Source organism: Salmo salar, chromosome 11, assembly GCF_965601325.2.
Source record: "Salmo salar chromosome 11, fSalSal1, whole genome shotgun sequence".
Taxonomy (NCBI): domain Eukaryota; kingdom Metazoa; phylum Chordata; class Actinopteri; order Salmoniformes; family Salmonidae; genus Salmo; species Salmo salar.
In genome coordinates, this window is record NC_138301.1 from 63,385,892 (window position 1) to 63,409,622 (window position 23,731).

Here is a 23,731-nt window from a genome sequence, read left to right on the forward strand (position 1 = left end):
AGTATTACACTCTGGTATTATCTCTAGTAGCTACAGTAAGGATCAGTATTACCCTCTGGTATTATCTCTAGTAGCTACAGTAAGGATCAGTATTACCCTCTGGTATTATCTCTAGTAGCTACAGTAAGGATCAGTTTTACCCTCTGGTGTTATCTCTAGTAGCTACAGTAAGGATCAGTATTACCCTCTGGTATTATCTCTACTTGCTACAGTAAGGATCAGTATTACCCTCTGGTATTATCTCTAGTAGCTACAGTAAGGATCAGTATTACCCTCCAGTATTATCTCTAGTAGCTACAGTAAGGATCATTATTATCTCTAGTAGCTACAGTAAGGATCAGTATTATCTCTAGTAGCTACAGTAAGGATCAGTATTACCCTCTGGTATTATCTCTAGTAGCTACAGTAAGGATCAGTATTATCTCTATTAGCTACAGTAAGGATCAATATTACCCTCTGGTATTATCTCTAGTAGCTACGTAAAGGATCAGTATTACCCTCCGGTATTATCTCTAGTAGCTACAGTAAGGATCAGTATTATCTCTAGTAGCTACAGTAAGGATCAGTATTACCCTCTGGTGTTATCTCTAGTAGCTACAGTAAGGATCAGTATTACCCTCTGGTATTATCTCTACTTGCTACAGTAAGGATCAGTATTACCCTCTGGTATTATCTCTAGTAGCTACAGTAAGGATCAGTATTACCCTCTGGTATTATCTCTAGTAGCTACAGTAAGGATCAGTATTACACTCTGGTATTATCTCTAGTAGCGACAGTAAGGATCAGTATTACACTCTGGTATTATCTCTAGTTGCTACAGTAAGGATCAGTATTACCCTCTGGTATTATCTCTAGTAGCTACAGTAAGGATCAGTATTACCCTCTGGTATTATCTCTAGTAGCTACAGTAATGATCAGTATTACCCTCTGGTATTATCTCTACTTGCTACAGTAAGGATCAGTATTACCCTCTGGTATTATCTCTAGTAGCTACAGTAAGGATCAGTATTACCCTCCAGTATTATCTCTAGTAGCTACAGTAAGGATCAGTATTATCTCTAGTAGCTACAGTAAGGATCAGTATTATCTCTAGTAGCTACAGCAAGGATCAGTATTACCCTCTGGTATTATCTCTAGTAGCTACAGTAAGGATCAGTATTATCTCTATTAGCTACAGTAAGGATCAGTATTACCCTCTGGTATTATCTCTAGTAGCTACGTTAATGATCAGTATTACCCTCCGGTATTATCTCTAGTAGCTACAGTAAGGATCAGTATTATCTCTAGTAGCTACAGTAAGGATCAGTATTATCTCTAGTAGCTACAGTAAGGATCAGTATTACCCTCTGGTATTATCTCTAGTAGCTACGTTAAGGATCAGTATTACCCTCCGGTATTATCTCTAGTAGCTACAGTAACGATCAGTATTATCTCTAGTAGCTACAGTAAGGATCAGTATTATCTCTAGTAGCTACAGTAAGGATCAGTATTACCCCCTGGTATTATCTCTAGTAGCTACAGTAAGGATCAGTATTACCCTCTGGTATTATCTCTAGTAGCTACAGTAAGGATCAGTATTATCTCTAGTAGCTACAGTAAGGATCAGTATTACCTTCTGGTTTTATCTCTAGTAGCTACGTTAAGGATCAGTATTACCCTCCGGTATTATCTCTAGTAGCTACAGTAAGGATCAGTATTATCTCTAGTAGCTACAGTAAGGATCAGTATTATCTCTAGTAGCTACAGTAAGGATCAGTATTACCCCCTGGTATTATCTCTTGTAGCTACAGTAAGGATCAGTATTATCTCTAGTAGCTACAGTAAGGATCAGTATTACCCTCTGGTATTATCTCTAGTAGCTACAGTAAGGATCAGTATTACCCTCTGGTATTATCTCTAGTAGCTACAGTAAGGATCAGTATTACCCTCTGGTATTATCTCTAGTAGCTACAGTAAGGATAAGTATTACCCTCTGGTATTATCTCTAGTAGCTACAGTAAGGATCAGTATTACCCTCTGGTATTATCTCTAGTAGCTACAGTACGGATCAGTATTATCTCTAGTAGCTACAGTAAGGATCAGTATTACCCTCTGGTATTATCTCTAGTAGCTACAGTAGATAGGTATTACCCTCTGGTATTATCTCTAGTAGCTACAGTAAGGATCAGTATTACCCCCTGGTATTATCTCTAGTAGCTACAGTAAGGATCAGTATTACCCTCTGGTATTATCTCTAGTAGCTACAGTAAGGATCAGTATTATCTCTAGTAGCTACAGTAAGGATCAGTATTACCCTCTGGTATTATCTCTAGTAGCTACGTTAAGGATCAGTATTACCCTCCGGTATTATCTCTAGTAGCTACAGTAACGATCAGTATTATCTCTAGTAGCTACAGTAAGGATCAGTATTATCTCTAGTAGCTACAGTAAGGATCAGTATTACCCCCTGGTATTATCTTTGGTAGCTACAGTAAGGATCAGTATTACCCTCTGGTATTATCTCTAGTAGCTACAGTAAGGATCAGTATTATCTCTAGTAGCTACAGTAAGGATCAGTATTACCTTCTGGTATTATCTCTAGTAGCTACGTTAAGGATCAGTATTACCCTCCGGTATTATCTCTAGTAGCTACAGTAAGGATCAGTATTATCTCTAGTAGCTACAGTAAGGATCAGTATTATCTCTAGTAGCTACAGTAAGGATCAGTATTACCCCCTGGTATTATCTCTTGTAGCTACAGTAAGGATCAGTATTATCTCTAGTAGCTACAGTAAGGATCAGTATTACCCTCTGGTATTATCTCTAGTAGCTACAGTAAGGATCAGTATTACCCTCTGGTATTATCTCTAGTAGCTACAGTAAGGATCAGTATTACCCTCTGGTATTATCTCTAGTAGCTACAGTAAGGATAAGTATTACCCTCTGGTATTATCTCTAGTAGCTACAGTAAGGATCAGTATTACCCTCTGGTATTATCTCTAGTAGCTACAGTACGGATAAGTATTATCTCTAGTAGCTACAGTAAGGATCAGTATTACCCTCTGGTATTATCTCTAGTAGCTACAGTAGATAGGTATTACCCTCTGGTATTATCTCTAGTAGCTACAGTAAGGATCAGTATTACCCTCTGGTATTATCTCTAGCAGCTACAGTAAGGATCAGTATTACCCTCTGGTATTATCTCTAGTAGCTACAGTAAGGATCAATATTACCCTCTGGTATTATCTCTACTTGCTACAGTAAGGATCAGTATTACCCTCTGGTATTATCTCTAGTAGCTACAGTAAGGATCAGTATTACCCTCCAGTATTATCTCTAGTAGCTACAGTAAGGATCAGTATTATCTCTAGTAGCTACAGTAAGGATCAGTATTATCTCTAGTAGCTACAGTAAGGATCAGTATTACACTCTGGTATTATCTCTAGTAGCGACAGTAAGGATCAGTATTACACTCTGGTATTATCTCTAGTAGCTACAGTAAGGATCAGTATTACCCTCTGGTATTATCTCTAGTAGCTACAGTAAGGATCAGTATTACCCTCTGGTGTTATCTCTAGTAGCTACAGTAAGGATCAGTATTACCCTCTGGTATTATCTCTACTTGCTACAGTAAGGATCAGTATTACCCTCTGGTATTATCTCTAGTAGCTACAGTAAGGATCAGTATTACCCTCCAGTATTATCTCTAGTAGCTACAGTAAGGATCATTATTATCTCTAGTAGCTACAGTAAGGATCAGTATTATCTCTAGTAGCTACAGTAAGGATCAGTATTACCCTCTGGTATTATCTCTAGTAGCTACAGTAAGGATCAGTATTATCTCTATTAGCTACAGTAAGGATCAGTATTACCCTCTCGTATTATCTCTAGTAGCTACGTTAAGGATCAGTATTACCCTCCGGTATTATCTCTAGTAGCTACAGTAAGGATCAGTATTATCTCTAGTAGCTACAGTAAGGATCAGTATTATCTCTAGTAGCTACAGTAAGGATCAGTATTACCCTCTGGTATTATCTCTAGTAGCTACAGTAAGGATCAGTATTACACTCTGGTATTATCTCTAGTAGCGACAGTAAGGATCAGTATTACACTCTGGTATTATCTCTAGTTGCTACAGTAAGGATCAGTATTACCCTCTGGTATTATCTCTAGTAGCTACAGTAAGGATCAGTATTACCCTCTGGTATTATCTCTAGTAGCTACAGTAATGATCAGTATTACCCTCTGGTATTATCTCTACTTGCTACAGTAAGGATCAGTATTACCCTCTGGTATTATCTCTAGTAGCTACAGTAAGGATCAGTATTACCCTCTGGTATTATCTCTAGTAGCTACATTAAGGATAAGTATTACCCTCTGGTATTATCTCTAGTAGCTACAGTAAGGATCAGTATTACCCTCTGGTATTATCTCTACTTGCTACAGTAAGGATCAGTATTACCCTCTGGTATTATCTCTAGTAGCTACAGTAAGGATCAGTATTACCCTCCAGTATTATCTCTAGTAGCTACAGTAAGGATCAGTATTATCTCTAGTAGCTACAGTAAGGATCAGTATTATCTCTAGTAGCTACAGTAAGGATCAGTATTACCCTCTGGTATTATCTCTAGTAGCTACAGTAAGGATCAGTATTATCTCTATTAGCTACAGTAAGGATCAGTATTACCCTCTGGTATTATCTCTAGTAGCTACGTTAATGATCAGTATTACCCTCCGGTATTATCTCTAGTAGCTACAGTAAGGATCAGTATTATCTCTAGTAGCTACAGTAAGGATCAGTATTATCTCTAGTAGCTACAGTAAGGATCAGTATTACCCTCTGGTATTATCTCTAGTAGCTACGTTAAGGATCAGTATTACCCTCCGGTATTATCTCTAGTAGCTACAGTAACGATCAGTATTATCTCTAGTAGCTACAGTAAGGATCAGTATTATCTCTAGTAGCTACAGTAAGGATCAGTATTACCCCCTGGTATTATCTCTAGTAGCTACAGTAAGGATCAGTATTACCCTCTGGTATTATCTCTAGTAGCTACAGTAAGGATCAGTATTATCTCTAGTAGCTACAGTAAGGATCAGTATTACCTTCTGGTATTATCTCTAGTAGCTACGTTAAGGATCAGTATTACCCTCCGGTATTATCTCTAGTAGCTACAGTAAGGATCAGTATTATCTCTAGTAGCTACAGTAAGGATCAGTATTATCTCTAGTAGCTACAGTAAGGATCAGTATTACCCCCTGGTATTATCTCTTGTAGCTACAGTAAGGATCAGTATTATCTCTAGTAGCTACAGTAAGGATCAGTATTACCCTCTGGTATTATCTCTAGTAGCTACAGTAAGGATCAGTATTACCCTCTGGTATTATCTCTAGTAGCTACAGTAAGGATCAGTATTACCCTCTGGTATTATCTCTAGTAGCTACATTAAGGATAAGTATTACCCTCTGGTATTATCTCTAGTAGCTACAGTAAGGATCAGTATTACCCTCTGGTATTATCTCTAGTAGCTACAGTACGGATCAGTATTATCTCTAGTAGCTACAGTAAGGATCAGTATTACCCTCTGGTATTATCTCTAGTAGCTACAGTAGATAGGTATTACCCTCTGGTATTATCTCTAGTAGCTACAGTAAGGTTCAGTATTACCCCCTGGTATTATCTCTAGTAGCTACAGTAAGGATCAGTATTACCCTCTGGTATTATCTCTAGTAGCTACAGTAAGGATCAGTATTATCTCTAGTAGCTACAGTAAGGATCAGTATTACCCTCTGGTATTATCTCTAGTAGCTACGTTAAGGATCAGTATTACCCTCCGGTATTATCTCTAGTAGCTACAGTAACGATCAGTATTATCTCTAGTAGCTACAGTAAGGATCAGTATTATCTCTAGTAGCTACAGTAAGGATCAGTATTACCCCCTGGTATTATCTCTAGTAGCTACAGTAAGGATCAGTATTACCCTCTGGTATTATCTCTAGTAGCTACAGTAAGGATCAGTATTATCTCTAGTAGCTACAGTAAGGATCAGTATTACCTTCTGGTATTATCTCTAGTAGCTACGTTAAGGATCAGTATTACCCTCCGGTATTCTCTCTAGTAGCTACAGTAAGGATCAGTATTATCTCTAGTAGCTACAGTAAGGATCAGTATTATCTCTAGTAGCTACAGTAAGGATCAGTATTACCCCCTGGTATTATCTCTTGTAGCTACAGTAAGGATCAGTATTATCTCTAGTAGCTACAGTAAGGATCAGTATTACCCTCTGGTATTATCTCTAGTAGCTACAGTAAGGATCAGTATTACCCTCTGGTATTATCTCTAGTAGCTACAGTAAGGATCAGTATTACCCTCTGGTATTATCTCTAGTAGCTACAGTAAGGATAAGTATTACCCTCTGGTATTATCTCTAGTAGCTACAGTAAGGATCAGTATTACCCTCTGGTATTATCTCTAGTAGCTACAGTACGGATCAGTATTATCTCTAGTAGCTACAGTAAGGATCAGTATTACCCTCTGGTATTATCTCTAGTAGCTACAGTAGATAGGTATTACCCTCTGGTATTATCTCTAGTAGCTACAGTAAGGATCAGTATTACCCTCTGGTATTATCTCTAGTAGCTACAGTAAGGATCAGTATTACCCTCTGGTATTATCTCTAGTAGCTACAGTAAGGATCAATATTACCCTCTGGTATTATCTCTACTTGCTACAGTAAGGATCAGTATTACCCTCTGGTATTATCTCTAGTAGCTACAGTAAGGATCAGTATTACCCTCCAGTATTATCTCTAGTAGCTACAGTAAGGATCAGTATTATCTCTAGTAGCTACAGTAAGGATCAGTATTATCTCTAGTAGCTACTATAAGGATCAGTATTACCCTCTGGTATTATCTCTAGTAGCTACAGTAAGGATCAGTATTACCCTCTGGTATTATCTCTAGTAGCTACAGTAAGGATCAGTATTACCCTCTGGTATTATCTCTAGTAGCTACAGTAAGGATCAATATTACCCTCTGGTATTATCTCTACTTGCTACAGTAAGGATCAGTATTACCCTCTGGTATTATCTCTAGTAGCTACAGTAAGGATCAGTATTACCCTCCAGTATTATCTCTAGTAGCTACAGTAAGGATCAGTATTATCTCTAGTAGCTACAGTAAGGATCAGTATTATCTCTAGTAGCTACTATAAGGATCAGTATTACCCTCTGGTATTATCTCTAGTAGCTACAGTAAGGATCAGTATTATCTCTATTAGCTACAGTAAGGATCAGTATTACCCTCTGGTATTATCTCTAGTAGCTACAGTAAGGATCAGTATTATCTCTAGTAGCTACAGTAAGGATCAGTATTACCTTCTGGTATTATCTCTAGTAGCTACGTTAAGGATCAGTATTACCCTCCGGTATTATCTCTAGTAGCTACAGTAAGGATCAGTATTATCTCTAGTAGCTACAGTAAGGATCAGTATTATCTCTAGTAGCTACAGTAAGGATCAGTATTACCCCCTGGTATTATCTCTTGTAGCTACAGTAAGGATCAGTATTATCTCTAGTAGCTACAGTAAGGATCAGTATTACCCTCTGGTATTATCTCTAGTAGCTACAGTAAGGATCAGTATTACCCTCTGGTATTATCTCTAGTAGCTACAGTAAGGATCAGTATTACCCTCTGGTATTATCTCTAGTAGCTACAGTAAGGATAAGTATTACCCTCTGGTATTATCTCTAGTAGCTACAGTAAGGATCAGTATTACCCTCTGGTATTATCTCTAGTAGCTACAGTACGGATCAGTATTATCTCTAGTAGCTACAGTAAGGATCAGTATTACCCTCTGGTATTATCTCTAGTAGCTACAGTAGATAGGTATTACCCTCTGGTATTATCTCTAGTAGCTACAGTAAGGATCAGTATTACCCTCTGGTATTATCTCTAGTAGCTACAGTAAGGATCAGTATTACCCTCTGGTATTATCTCTAGTAGCTACAGTAAGGATCAGTATTACCCTCCAGTATTATCTCTAGTAGCTACAGTAAGGATCAGTATTATCTCTAGTAGCTACAGTAAGGATCAGTATTATCTCTAGTAGCTACTATAAGGATCAGTATTACCCTCTGGTATTATCTCTAGTAGCTACAGTAAGGATCAGTATTACCCTCTGGTATTATCTCTAGTAGCTACAGTAAGGATCAGTATTACCCTCTGGTATTATCTCTAGTAGCTACAGTAAGGATCAATATTACCCTCTGGTATTATCTCTACTTGCTACAGTAAGGATCAGTATTACCCTCTGGTATTATCTCTAGTAGCTACAGTAAGGATCAGTATTACCCTCCAGTATTATCTCTAGTAGCTACAGTAAGGATCAGTATTATCTCTAGTAGCTACAGTAAGGATCAGTATTATCTCTAGTAGCTACTATAAGGATCAGTATTACCCTCTGGTATTATCTCTAGTAGCTACAGTAAGGATCAGTATTATCTCTATTAGCTACAGTAAGGATCAGTATTACCCTCTGGTATTATCTCTTGTAGCTACAGTAAGGATCAGTATTATCTCTAGTAGCTACAGTAAGGATCAGTATTACCTTCTGGTATTATCTCTAGTAGCTACGTTAAGGATCAGTATTACCCTCCGGTATTATCTCTAGTAGCTACAGTAAGGATCAGTATTATCTCTAGTAGCTACAGTAAGGATCAGTATTATCTCTAGTAGCTACAGTAAGGATCAGTATTACCCCCTGGTATTATCTCTTGTAGCTACAGTAAGGATCAGTATTATCTCTAGTAGCTACAGTAAGGATCAGTATTACCCTCTGGTATTATCTCTAGTAGCTACAGTAAGGATCAGTATTACCCTCTGGTATTATCTCTAGTAGCTACAGTAAGGATCAGTATTACCCTCTGGTATTATCTCTAGTAGCTACAGTAAGGATAAGTATTACCCTCTGGTATTATCTCTAGTAGCTACAGTAAGGATCAGTATTACCCTCTGGTATTATCTCTAGTAGCTACAGTACGGATCAGTATTATCTCTAGTAGCTACAGTAAGGATCAGTATTACCCTCTGGTATTATCTCTAGTAGCTACAGTAGATAGGTATTACCCTCTGGTATTATCTCTAGTAGCTACAGTAAGGATCAGTATTACCCTCTGGTATTATCTCTAGTAGCTACAGTAAGGATCAGTATTACCCTCTGGTATTATCTCTAGTAGCTACAGTAAGGATCAATATTACCCTCTGGTATTATCTCTACTTGCTACAGTAAGGATCAGTACTACCCTCTGGTATTATCTCTAGTAGCTACAGTAAGGATCAGTATTACCCTCCAGTATTATCTCTAGTAGCTACAGTAAGGATCAGTATTATCTCTAGTAGCTACAGTAAGGATCAGTATTATCTCTAGTAGCTACAGTAAGGATCAGTATTACCCTCTGGTATTATCTCTAGTAGCTACAGTAAGGATCAGTATTACACTCTGGTATTATCTCTAGTAGCGACAGTAAGGATCAGTATTACACTCTGGTATTATCTCTAGTAGCTACAGTAAGGATCAGTATTACCCTCTGGTATTATCTCTAGTAGCTACAGTAAGGATCAGTATTACCCTCTGGTGTTATCTCTAGTAGCTACAGTAAGGATCAGTATTACCCTCTGGTATTATCTCTACTTGCTACAGTAAGGATCAGTATTACCGTCTGGTATTATCTCTAGTAGCTACAGTAAGGATCAGTATTACCCTCCAGTATTATCTCTAGTAGCTACAGTAAGGATCATTATTATCTCTAGTAGCTACAGTAAGGATCAGTATTATCTCTAGTAGCTACAGTAAGGATCAGTATTACCCTCTGGTATTATCTCTAGTAGCTACAGTAAGGATCAGTATTATCTCTATTAGCTACAGTAAGGATCAGTATTACCCTCTGGTATTATCTCTAGTAGCTACGTTAAGGATCAGTATTACCCTCCGGTATTATCTCTAGTAGCTACAGTAAGGATCAGTATTATCTCTAGTAGCTACAGTAAGGATCAGTATTATCTCTAGTAGCTACAGTAAGGATCAGTATTACCCTCTGGTATTATCTCTAGTAGCTACAGTAAGGATCAGTATTACCCTCCAGTATTATCTCTAGTAGCTACAGTAAGGATCATTATTATCTCTAGTAGCTACAGTAAGGATCAGTATTATCTCTAGTAGCTACAGTAAGGATCAGTATTACCCTCTGGTATTATCTCTAGTAGCTACAGTAAGGATCAGTATTATCTCTATTAGCTACAGTAAGGATCAGTATTACCCTCTGGTATTATCTCTAGTAGCTACGTTAAGGATCAGTATTACCCTCCGGTATTATCTCTAGTAGCTACAGTAAGGATCAGTATTATCTCTAGTAGCTACAGTAAGGATCAGTATTATCTCTAGTAGCTACAGTAAGGATCAGTATTACCCTCTGGTATTATCTCTAGTAGCTACAGTAAGGATCAGTATTACACTCTGGTATTATCTCTAGTAGCGACAGTAAGGATCAGTATTACACTCTGGTATTATCTCTAGTTGCTACAGTAAGGATCAGTATTACCCTCTGGTATTATCTCTAGTAGCTACAGTAAGGATCAGTATTACCCTCTGGTATTATCTCTAGTAGCTACAGTAATGATCAGTATTACCCTCTGGTATTATCTCTACTTGCTACAGTAAGGATCAGTATTACCCTCTGGTATTATCTCTAGTAGCTACAGTAAGGATCAGTATTACCCTCCAGTATTATCTCTAGGAGCTACAGTAAGGATTAGTATTATCTCTAGTAGCTACAGTAAGGATCAGTATTATCTCTAGTAGCTACAGTAAGGATCAGTATTACCCTCTGGTATTATCTCTAGTAGCTACAGTAAGGATCAGTATTATCTCTATTAGCTACAGTAAGGATCAGTATTACCCTCTGGTATTATCTCTAGTAGCTACGTTAATGATCAGTATTACCCTCCGGTATTATCTCTAGTAGCTACAGTAAGGATCAGTATTATCTCTAGTAGCTACAGTAAGGATCAGTATTATCTCTAGTAGCTACAGTAAGGATCAGTATTACCCTCTGGTATTATCTCTAGTAGCTACGTTAAGGATCAGTATTACCCTCCGGTATTATCTCTAGTAGCTACAGTAACGATCAGTATTATCTCTAGTAGCTACAGTAAGGATCAGTATTATCTCTAGTAGCTACAGTAAGGATCAGTATTACCCCCTGGTATTATCTCTAGTAGCTACAGTAAGGATCAGTATTACCCTCTGGTATTATCTCTAGTAGCTACAGTAAGGATCAGTATTATCTCTAGTAGCTACAGTAAGGATCAGTATTACCTTCTGGTATTATCTCTAGTAGCTACGTTAAGGATCAGTATTACCCTCCGGTATTATCTCTAGTAGCTACAGTAAGGATCAGTATTATCTCTAGTAGCTACAGTAAGGATCAGTATTATCTCTAGTAGCTACAGTAAGGATCAGTATTACCCCCTGGTATTATCTCTTGTAGCTACAGTAAGGATCAGTATTATCTCTAGTAGCTACAGTAAGGATCAGTATTACCCTCTGGTATTATCTCTAGTAGCTACAGTAAGGATCAGTATTACCCTCTGGTATTATCTCTAGTAGCTACAGTAAGGATCAGTATTACCCTCTGGTATTATCTCTAGTAGCTACAGTAAGGATAAGTATTACCCTCTGGTATTATCTCTAGTAGCTACAGTAAGGATCAGTATTACCCTCTGGTATTATCTCTAGTAGCTACAGTACGGATCAGTATTATCTCTAGTAGCTACAGTAAGGATCAGTATTACCCTCTGGTATTATCTCTAGTAGCTACAGTAGATAGGTATTACCCTCTGGTATTATCTCTAGTAGCTACAGTAAGGATCAGTATTACCCCCTGGTATTATCTCTAGTAGCTACAGTAAGGATCAGTATTACCCTCTGGTATTATCTCTAGTAGCTACAGTAAGGATCAGTATTATCTCTAGTAGCTACAGTAAGGATCAGTATTACCCTCTGGTATTATCTCTAGTAGCTACAGTAAGGATCAGTATTACCCTCTGGTATTATCTCTAGTAGCTACAGTAATGATCAGTATTACCCTCTGGTATTATCTCTACTTGCTACAGTAAGGATCAGTATTACCCTCTGGTATTATCTCTAGTAGCTACAGTAAGGATCAGTATTACCCTCCAGTATTATCTCTAGTAGCTACAGTAAGGATCAGTATTATCTCTAGTAGCTACAGTAAGGATCAGTATTATCTCTAGTAGCTACAGTAAGGATCAGTATTACCCTCTGGTATTATCTCTAGTAGCTACAGTAAGGATCAGTATTATCTCTATTAGCTACAGTAAGGATCAGTATTACCCTCTGGTATTATCTCTAGTAGCTACGTTAATGATCAGTATTACCCTCCGGTATTATCTCTAGTAGCTACAGTAAGGATCAGTATTATCTCTAGTAGCTACAGTAAGGATCAGTATTATCTCTAGTAGCTACAGTAAGGATCAGTATTACCCTCTGGTATTATCTCTAGTAGCTACGTTAAGGATCAGTATTACCCTCCGGTATTATCTCTAGTAGCTACAGTAACGATCAGTATTATCTCTAGTAGCTACAGTAAGGATCAGTATTATCTCTAGTAGCTACAGTAAGGATCAGTATTACCCCCTGGTATTATCTCTAGTAGCTACAGTAAGGATCAGTATTACCCTCTGGTATTATCTCTAGTAGCTACAGTAAGGATCAGTATTATCTCTAGTAGCTACAGTAAGGATCAGTATTACCTTCTGGTATTATCTCTAGTAGCTACGTTAAGGATCAGTATTACCCTCCGGTATTATCTCTAGTAGCTACAGTAAGGATCAGTATTATCTCTAGTAGCTACAGTAAGGATCAGTATTATCTCTAGTAGCTACAGTAAGGATCAGTATTACCCCCTGGTATTATCTCTTGTAGCTACAGTAAGGATCAGTATTATCTCTAGTAGCTACAGTAAGGATCAGTATTACCCTCTGGTATTATCTCTAGTAGCTACAGTAAGGATCAGTATTACCCTCTGGTATTATCTCTAGTAGCTACAGTAAGGATCAGTATTACCCTCTGGTATTATCTCTAGTAGCTACAGTAAGGATAAGTATTACCCTCTGGTATTATCTCTAGTAGCTACAGTAAGGATCAGTATTACCCTCTGGTATTATCTCTAGTAGCTACAGTACGGATCAGTATTATCTCTAGTAGCTACAGTAAGGATCAGTATTACCCTCTGGTATTATCTCTAGTAGCTACAGTAGATAGGTATTACCCTCTGGTATTATCTCTAGTAGCTACAGTAAGGATCAGTATTACCCCCTGGTATTATCTCTAGTAGCTACAGTAAGGATCAGTATTACCCTCTGGTATTATCTCTAGTAGCTACAGTAAGGATCAGTATTATCTCTAGTAGCTACAGTAAGGATCAGTATTACCCTCTGGTATTATCTCTAGTAGCTACGTTAAGGATCAGTATTACCCTCCGGTATTATCTCTAGTAGCTACAGTAACGATCAGTATTATCTCTAGTAGCTACAGTAAGGATCAGTATTATCTCTAGTAGCTACAGTAAGGATCAGTATTACCCCCTGGTATTATCTCTAGTAGCTACAGTAAGGATCAGTATTACCCTCTGGTATTATCTCTAGTAGCTACAGTAAGGATCAGTATTATCTCTAGTAGCTACAGTAAGGATCAGTATTACCTTCTGGTATGATCTCTAGTAGCTACGTTAAGGATCAGTATTACCCTCCGGTATTATCTCTAGTAGCTACAGTAAGGATCAGTATTATCTCTAGTAGCTACAGTAAGGATCAGTATTATCTCTAGTAGCTACAGTAAGGATCAGTATTACCCCCTGGTATTATCTCTTGTAGCTACAGTAAGGATCAGTATTATCTCTAGTAGCTACAGTAAGGATCAGTATTACCCTCTGGTATTATCTCTAGTAGCTACAGTAAGGATAAGTATTACCCTCTGGTATTATCTCTAGTAGCTACAGTAAGGATCAGTATTACCCTCTGGTATTATCTCTAGTAGCTACAGTACGGATCAGTATTATCTCTAGTAGCTACAGTAAGGATCAGTATTACCCTCTGGTATTATCTCTAGTAGCTACAGTAGATAGGTATTACCCTCTGGTATTATCTCTAGTAGCTACAGTAAGGATCAGTATTACCCTCTGGTATTATCTCTAGTAGCTACAGTAAGGATCAGTATTACCCTCTGGTATTATCTCTAGTAGCTACAGTAAGGATCAATATTACCCTCTGGTATTATCTCTACTTGCTACAGTAAGGATCAGTATTACCCTCTGGTATTATCTCTAGTAGCTACAGTAAGGATCAGTATTACCCTCCAGTATTATCTCTAGTAGCTACAGTAAGGATCAGTATTATCTCTAGTAGCTACAGTAAGGATCAGTATTATCTCTAGTAGCTACTATAAGGATCAGTATTACCCTCTGGTATTATCTCTAGTAGCTACAGTAAGGATCAGTATTATCTCTATTAGCTACAGTAAGGATCAGTATTACCCTCTGGTATTATCTCTAGTAGCTACGTTAAGGATCAGTATTACCCTCCGGTATTATCTCTAGTAGCTACAGTAAGGATCAGTATTATCTCTAGTAGCTACAGTAAGGATCAGTATTATCTCTAGTAGCTACAGTAAGGATCAGTATTACCCTCTGGTATTATCTCTAGTAGCTACGTTAAGGATCAGTATTACCCTCCGGTATTATCTCTAGTAGCTACAGTAAGGATCAGTATTATCTCTAGTTGCTACAGTAAGGATCAGTATTATCTCTAGTAGCTACAGTAAGGATCAGTATTACCCCCTGGTATTATCTCTAGTAGCTACAGTAAGGATCAGTATTACCCTCTGGTATTATCTCTAGTAGCTACAGTAAGGATCAGTATTATCTCTATTAGCTACAGTAAGGATCAGTATTACCTTCTGGTATTATCTCTAGTAGCTACGTTAAGGATCAGTATTACCCTCCGGTATTATCTCTAGTAGCTACAGTAAGGATCAGTATTATCTCTAGTAGCTACAGTAAGGATCAGTATTATCTCTAGTAGCTACAGTAAGGATCAGTATTACCCCCTGGTATTATCTCTTGTAGCTACAGTAAGGATCAGTATTATCTCTAGTAGCTTCAGTAAGGATCAGTATTACCCTCTGGTATTATCTCTAGTAGCTACAGTAAGGATCAGTATTACCCTCTGGTATTATCTCTAGTAGCTACAGTAAGGATCAGTATTACCCTCTGGTATTATCTCTAGTAGCTACAGTAAGGATAAGTATTACCCTCTGGTATTATCTCTAGTAGCTACAGTAAGGATCAGTATTACCCTCTGGTATTATCTCTAGTAGCTACAGTACGGATCAGTATTATCTCTAGTAGCTACAGTAAGGATCAGTATTACCCTCTGGTATTATCTCTAGTAGCTACAGTAGATAAGTATTACCCTCTGGTATTATCTCTAGTAGCTACAGTAAGGATCAGTATTACCCTCTGGTATTATCTCTAGTAGCCACAGTAAGGATCAGTATTACCCTCTGGTATTATCTCTAGTAGCTACAGTAAGGATAAGTATTACCCTCTGGTATTATCTCTAGTAGCTACAGTAAGGATCAGTATTACCCTCTGGTATTATCTCTAGTAGCTACAGTACGGATCAGTATTATCTCTAGTAGCTACAGTAAGGATCAGTATTACCCTCTGGTATTATCTCTAGTAGCTACAGTAGATAAGTATTACCCTCTGGTATTATCTCTAGTAGCTACAGTAAGGATCAGTATTACCCTCTGGTATTATCTCTAGTAGCTACAGTAAGGATCAGTATTACCCTCTGGTATTATCTCTAGCTACTGTAAGGATCAGTATTATCTCTAGTAACTACAGTAAGGATCAGTATTACCCTCTGGTATTATCTCTAGTAGCTACAGTAAGTATCAGTATTACACTCTGGTATTATCTCTTGTAGCTACAGTAAGGATCAGTATTATCTCTAGTAGCTACAGTAAGGATCAGTATTATCTCTAGTAGCTACAGTAAGGATCAGTATTATCTCTAGTAGCTACAGTAAGGATCAGTATTATCTCTAGTAGCTACAGTAAGGATCAGTATTACCCTCTGGTATTATCTCTAGTAGCTACTGTAAGGATCAGTATTATCTCTAGTAGCTACAGTAAGGATTAGTATTACCCTCTGGTATTATCTCTAGTAGCTACTGTAAGGATCATTATTATCTCTAGTAGCTACAGTAAGGATCAGTATTACCCTCTGGTATTATCTCTAGTAGCTACAGTAAGGATCAGTATTACCCTCTGGTATTATCTCTAGTAGCTACAGTAAGGATCAGTATTACCCTCTGGTATTATCTCTAGTAGTTTACAGTAAGGATCAGTATTACCCTCTGGTATTATCTCTGGTAGCTACAGTAAGGATCAGTATTACCCTCTGGTATTATCTCTAGCTACTGTAAGGATCAGTATTATCTCTAGTAACTACAGTAAGGATCAGTATTACCCTCTGGGATTATCTCTAGTAGCTACAGTAAGGATCAGTATTACCCTCTGGTATTATCTCTAGTAGCTACGGTAAGGATCAGTATTACCCTCTGGTATTATCTCTAGTAGCTACAGTAAGGACCAGTATTACCCTCTGGTATTATCTCTAGTTGCTACAGTAGGGATCAGTATTACCCTCTGGTATTATCTCTAGTAGCTACAGTAAGGATCAGTATTACCCTCTGGTATTATCTCTAGTAGCTACAGTAAGGATCAGTATTACCCTCTGGTATTATCTCTAGTAGCTACAGTAAGGATCTGTATTACCCTCTGGTATTATCTCTAGTAGCTACAGTAAGGATCAGTATTACCCTCTGGTATTATCTCTAGTAGCTACAGTAAGGATCAGTATTACACTCTGGTATTATCTCTAGTAGCGACAGTAAGGATCAGTATTACACTCTGGTATTATCTCTAGTAGCTACAGTAAGGATCAGTATTACCCTCTGGTATTATCTCTAGTAGCTACAGTAAGGATCAGTATTACCCTCTGGTGTTATCTCTAGTAGCTACAGTAAGGATCAGTATTACCCTCTGGTATTATCTCTACTTGCTACAGTAAGGATCAGTATTACCCTCTGGTATTATCTCTAGTAGCTACAGTAAGGATCAGTATTACCCTCCAGTATTATCTCTAGTAGCTACAGTAAGGATCAGTATTATCTCTAGTAGCTACAGTAAGGATCAGTATTATCTCTAGTAGCTACAGTAAGGATCAGTATTACCCTCTGGTATTATCTCTAGTAGCTACAGTAAGGATCAGTATTATCTCTATTAGCTACAGTAAGGATCAGTATTACCCTCTGGTATTATCTCTAGTAGCTACGTTAAGGATCAGTATTACCCTCCGGTATTATCTCTAGTAGCTACAGTAAGGATCAGTATTATCTCTAGTAGCTACAGTAAGGATCAGTATTATCTCTAGTAGCTACAGTAAGGATCAGTATTACCCTCTGGTATTATCTCTAGTAGCTACAGTAAGGATCAGTATTACACTCTGGTATTATCTCTAGTAGCGACAGTAAGGATCAGTATTACACTCTGGTATTATCTCTAGTTGCTACAGTAAGGATCAGTATTACCCTCTGGTATTATCTCTAGTAGCTACAGTAAGGATCAGTATTACCCTCTGGTATTATCTCTAGTAGCTACAGTAAGGATCAGTATTACCCTCTGGTATTATCTCTACTTGCTACAGTAAGGATCAGTATTACCCTCTGGTATTATCTCTAGTAGCTACAGTGAGGATCAGTATTACCCTCCAGTATTATCTCTAGTAGCTACAGTAAGGATCAGTATTATCTCTAGTAGCTACAGTAAGGATCAGTATTATCTCTAGTAGCTACAGTAAGGATCAGTATTACCCTCTGGTATTATCTCTAGTAGCTAGAGTAAGGATCAGTATTATCTCTATTAGCTAAAGTAAGGATCAGTATTACCCTCTGGTATTATCTCTAGTAGCTACGTTAAGGATCAGTATTACCCTCCGGTATTATCTCTAGTAGCTACAGTAAGGATCAGTATTATCTCTAGTAGCTACAGTAAGGATCAGTATTATCTCTAGTAGCTACAGTAAGGATCAGTATTAACCTCTGGTATTATCTCTAGTAGCTACGTTAAGGATCAGTATTACCCTCCGGTATTATCTCTAGTAGCTACAGTAAGGATCAGTATTATCTCTAGTAGCTACAGTAAGGATCAGTATTATCTCTAGTAGCTACAGTAAGGATCAGTATTACCCCCTGGTATTATCTCTTGTAGCTACAGTAAGGATCAGTATTATCTCTAGTAGCTACAGTAAGGATCAGTATTACCCTCTGGTATTATCTCTAGTAGCTACAGTAAGGATCAGTATTACCCTCTGGTATTATCTCTAGTAGCTACAGTAAGGATCAGTATTACCCTCTGGTATTATCTCTAGTAGCTACAGTAAGGATAAGTATTACCCTCTGGTATTATCTCTAGTAGCTACAGTAAGGATCAGTATTACCCTCTGGTATTATCTCTAGTAGCTACAGTACGGATCAGTATTATCTCTAGTAGCTACAGTAAGGATCAGTATTACCCTCTGGTATTATCTCTAGTAGCTACAGTAGATAAGTATTACCCTCTGGTATTATCTCTAGTAGCTACAGTAAGGATCAGTATTACCCTCCAGTATTATCTCTAGTAGCTACAGTAAGGATCAGTATTATCTCTAGTAGCTACAGTAAGGATCAGTATTATCTCTAGTAGCTACAGTAAGGATCAGTATTACCCTCTGGTATTATCTCTAGTAGCTACAGTAAGGATCAGTATTATCTCTAGTAGCTACAGTAAGGATCAGTATTATCTCTAGTAGCTACAGTAAGGATCAGTATTACCCTCTGGTATTATCTCTAGTAGCTACGTTAAGGATCAGTATTACCCTCCGGTATTATCTCTAGTAGCTACAGTAAGGATCAGTATTATCTCTAGTAGCTACAGTAAGGATCAGTATTATCTCTAGTAGCTACAGTAAGGATCAGTATTACCCTCTGGTATTATCTCTAGTAGCTACAGTAAGGATCAGTATTACACTCTGGTATTATCTCTAGCAGCGACAGTAAGGATCAGTATTACACTCTGGTATTATCTCTAGTTGCTACAGTAAGGATCAGTATTACCCTCTGGTATTATCTCTAGTAGCTACAGTAAGGATCAGTATTACCCTCTGGTATTATCTCTAGTAGCTACAGTAATGATCAGTATTACCCTCTGGTATTATCTCTACTTGCTACAGTAAGGATCAGTATTACCCTCTGGAATTATCTCTAGTAGCTACAGTAAGGATCAGTATTACCCTCCAGTATTATCTCTAGTAGCTACAGTAAGGATCAGTATTATCTCTAGTAGCTACAGTAAGGATCAGTATTATCTCTAGTAGCTACAGTAAGGATCAGTATTACCCTCTGGTATTATCTCTAGTAGCTACAGTAAGGATCAGTATTATCTCTATTAGCTACAGTAAGGATCAGTATTACCCTCTGGTATTATCTCTAGTAGCTACGTTAATGATCAGTATTACCCTCCGGTATTATCTCTAGTAGCTACAGTAAGGATCAGTATTATCTCTAGTAGCTACAGTAAGGATCAGTATTATCTCTAGTAGCTAGAGTAAGGATCAGTATTACCCTCTGGTATTATCTCTAGTAGCTACGTTAAGGATCAGTATTACCCTCCGGTATTATCTCTAGTAGCTACAGTAACGATCAGTATTATCTCTAGTAGCTACAGTAAGGATCAGTATTATCACTAGTAGCTACAGTAAGGATCAGTATTACCCCCTGGTATTATCTCTAGTAGCTACAGTAAGGATCAGTATTACCCTCTGGTATTATCTCTAGTAGCTACAGTAAGGATCAGTATTATCTCTAGTAGCTACAGTAAGGATCAGTATTACCTTCTGGTATTATCTCTAGTAGCTACGTTAAGGATCAGTATTACCCTCCGGTATTATCTCTAGTAGCTACAGTAAGGATCAGTATTATCTCTAGTAGCTACAGTAAGGATCAGTATTATCTCTAGTAGCTACAGTAAGGATCAGTATTACCCCCTGGTATTATCTCTTGTAGCTACAGTAAGGATCAGTATTATCTCTAGTAGCTACAGTAAGGATCAGTATTACCCTCTGGTATTATCTCTAGTAGCTACAGTAAGGATCAGTATTACCCTCTGGTATTATCTCTAGTAGCTACAGTAAGGATCAGTATTACCCTCTGGTATTATCTCTAGTAGCTACAGTAAGGATAAGTATTACCCTCTGGTATTATCTCTAGTAGCTACAGTAAGGATCAGTATTACCCTCTGGTATTATCTCTAGTAGCTACAGTACGGATCAGTATTATCTCTAGTAGCTACAGTAAGGATCAGTATTACCCTCTGGTATTATCTCTAGTAGCTACAGTAGATAGGTATTACCCTCTGGTATTATCTCTAGTAGCTACAGTAAGGATCAGTATTACCCTCTGATATTATCTCTAGTAGCTACAGTAAGGATCAGTATTACCCTCTGGTATTATCTCTAGTAGCTACAGTAAGGATCAATATTACCCTCTGGTATTATCTCTACTTGCTACAGTAAGGATCAGTATTACCCTCTGGTATTATCTCTAGTAGCTACAGTAAGGATCAGTATTACCCTCCAGTATTATCTCTAGTAGCTACAGTAAGGATCAGTATTATCTCTAGTAGCTACAGTAAGGATCAGTATTATCTCTAGTAGCTACAGTAAGGATAAGTATTACCCTCTGGTATTATCTCTAGTAGCTACAGTAAGGATCAGTATTACCCTCTGGTATTATCTCTAGTAGCTACAGTACGGATCAGTATTATCTCTAGTAGCTACAGTAAGGATCAGTATTACCCTCTGGTATTATCTCTAGTAGCTACAGTAGATAGGTATTACCCTCTGGTATTATCTCTAGTAGCTACAGTAAGGATCAGTATTACCCTCTGATATTATCTCTAGTAGCTACAGTAAGGATCAGTATTACCCTCTGGTATTATCTCTAGTAGCTACAGTAAGGATCAATATTACCCTCTGGTATTATCTCTACTTGCTACAGTAAGGATCAGTATTACCCTCTGGTATTATCTCTAGTAGCTACAGTAAGGATCAGTATTACCCTCCAGTATTATCTCTAGTAGCTACAGTAAGGATCAGTATTATCTCTAGTAGCTACAGTAAGGATCAGTATTATCTCTAGTAGCTACAGTAAGGATCAGTATTACCCTCTGGTATTATCTCTAGTAGCTACAGTAAGGATCAGTATTATCTCTATTAGCTACAGTAAGGATCAGTATTACCCTCTGGTATTATCTCTAGTAGCTACGTTAAGGATCAGTATTACCCTCCGGTATTATCTCTAGTAGCTACAGTAAGGATCAGTATTATCTCTAGTAGCTACAGTAAGGATCAGTATTATCTCTAGTAGCTACAGTAAGGATCAGTATTACCCTCTGGTATTATCTCTAGTAGCTACGTTAAGGATCAGTATTACCCTCCGGTATTATCTCTAGTAGCTACAGTAAGGATCAGTATTATCTCTAGTTGCTACAGTAAGGATCAGTATTATCTCTAGTAGCTACAGTAAGGATCAGTATTACCCCCTGGTATTATCTCTAGTAGCTACAGTAAGGATCAGTATTACCCTCTGGTATTATCTCTAGTAGCTACAGTAAGGATCAGTATTATCTCTATTAGCTACAGTAAGGATCAGTATTACCTTCTGGTATTATCTCTAGTAGCTACGTTAAGGATCAGTATTACCCTCCGGTATTATCTCTAGTAGCTACAGTAAGGATCAGTATTATCTCTAGTAGCTACAGTAAGGATCAGTATTATCTCTAGTAGCTACAGTAAGGATCAGTATTACCCCCTGGTATTATCTCTTGTAGCTACAGTAAGGATCAGTATTATCTCTAGTAGCTACAGTAAGGATCAGTATTACCCTCTGGTATTATCTCTAGTAGCTACAGTAAGGATCAGTATTACCCTCTGGTATTATCTCTAGTAGCTACAGTAAGGATCAGTATTACCCTCTGGTATTATCTCTAGTAGCTACAGTAAGGATAAGTATTACCCTCTGGTATTATCTCTAGTAGCTACAGTAAGGATCAGTATTACCCTCTGGTATTATCTCTAGTAGCTACAGTACGGATCAGTATTATCTCTAGTAGCTACAGTAAGGACCAGTATTACCCTCTGGTATTATCTTTAGTTGCTACAGTAGGGATCAGTATTACCCTCTGGTATTATCTCTAGTAGCTACAGTAAGGATCAGTATTATCTCTAGTTGCTACAGTAAGGATCAGTATTATCTCTAGTAGCTACAGTAAGGATCAGTATTACCCCCTGGTATTATCTCTAGTAGCTACAGTAAGGATCAGTATTACCCTCTGGTATTATCTCTAGTAGCTACAGTAAGGATCAGTATTATCTCTATTAGCTACAGTAAGGATCAGTATTACCTTCTGGTATTATCTCTAGTAGCTACGTTAAGGATCAGTATTACCCTCCGGTATTATCTCTAGTAGCTACAGTAAGGATCAGTATTATCTCTAGTAGCTACAGTAAGGATCAGTATTATCTCTAGTAGCTACAGTAAGGATCAGTATTACCCCCTGGTATTATCTCTTGTAGCTACAGTAAGGATCAGTATTATCTCTAGTAGCTACAGTAAGGATCAGTATTACCCTCTGGTATTATCTCTAGTAGCTACAGTAAGGATCAGTATTACCCTCTGGTATTATCTCTAGTAGCTACAGTAAGGATCAGTATTACCCTCTGGTATTATCTCTAGTAGCTACAGTAAGGATAAGTATTACCCTCTGGTATTATCTCTAGTAGCTACAGTAAGGATCAGTATTACCCTCTGGTATTATCTCTAGTAGCTACAGTACGGATCAGTATTATCTCTAGTAGCTACAGTAAGGACCAGTATTACCCTCTGGTATTATCTTTAGTTGCTACAGTAGGGATCAGTATTACCCTCTGGTATTATCTCTAGTAGCTACAGTAAGGATCAGTATTACCCTCTGGTATTATCTCTAGTAGCTACAGTAAGGATCAGTATTACCCTCTGGTATTATCTCTAGTAGCTACAGTAAGGATCTGTATTACCCTCTGGTATTATCTCTAGTAGCTACAGTAAGGATCAGTATTACCCTCTGGTATTATCTCTAGTAGCTACAGTAAGGATCAGTATTACACTCTGGTATTATCTCTAGTAGCGACAGTAAGGATCAGTATTACACTCTGGTATTATCTCTAGTAGCTACAGTAAGGATCAGTATTACCCTCTGGTGTTATCTCTAGTAGCTACAGTAAGGATCAGTATTACCCTCTGGTATTATCTCTACTTGCTACAGTAAGGATCAGTATTACCCTCTGGTATTATCTCTAGTAGCTACAGTAAGGATCAGTATTACCCTCCAGTATTATCTCTAGTAGCTACAGTAAGGATCAGTATTATCTCTAGTAGCTACAGTAAGGATCAGTATTATCTCTAGTAGCTACAGTAAGGATCAGTATTACCCTCTGGTATTATCTCTAGTAGCTACAGTAAGGATCAGTAT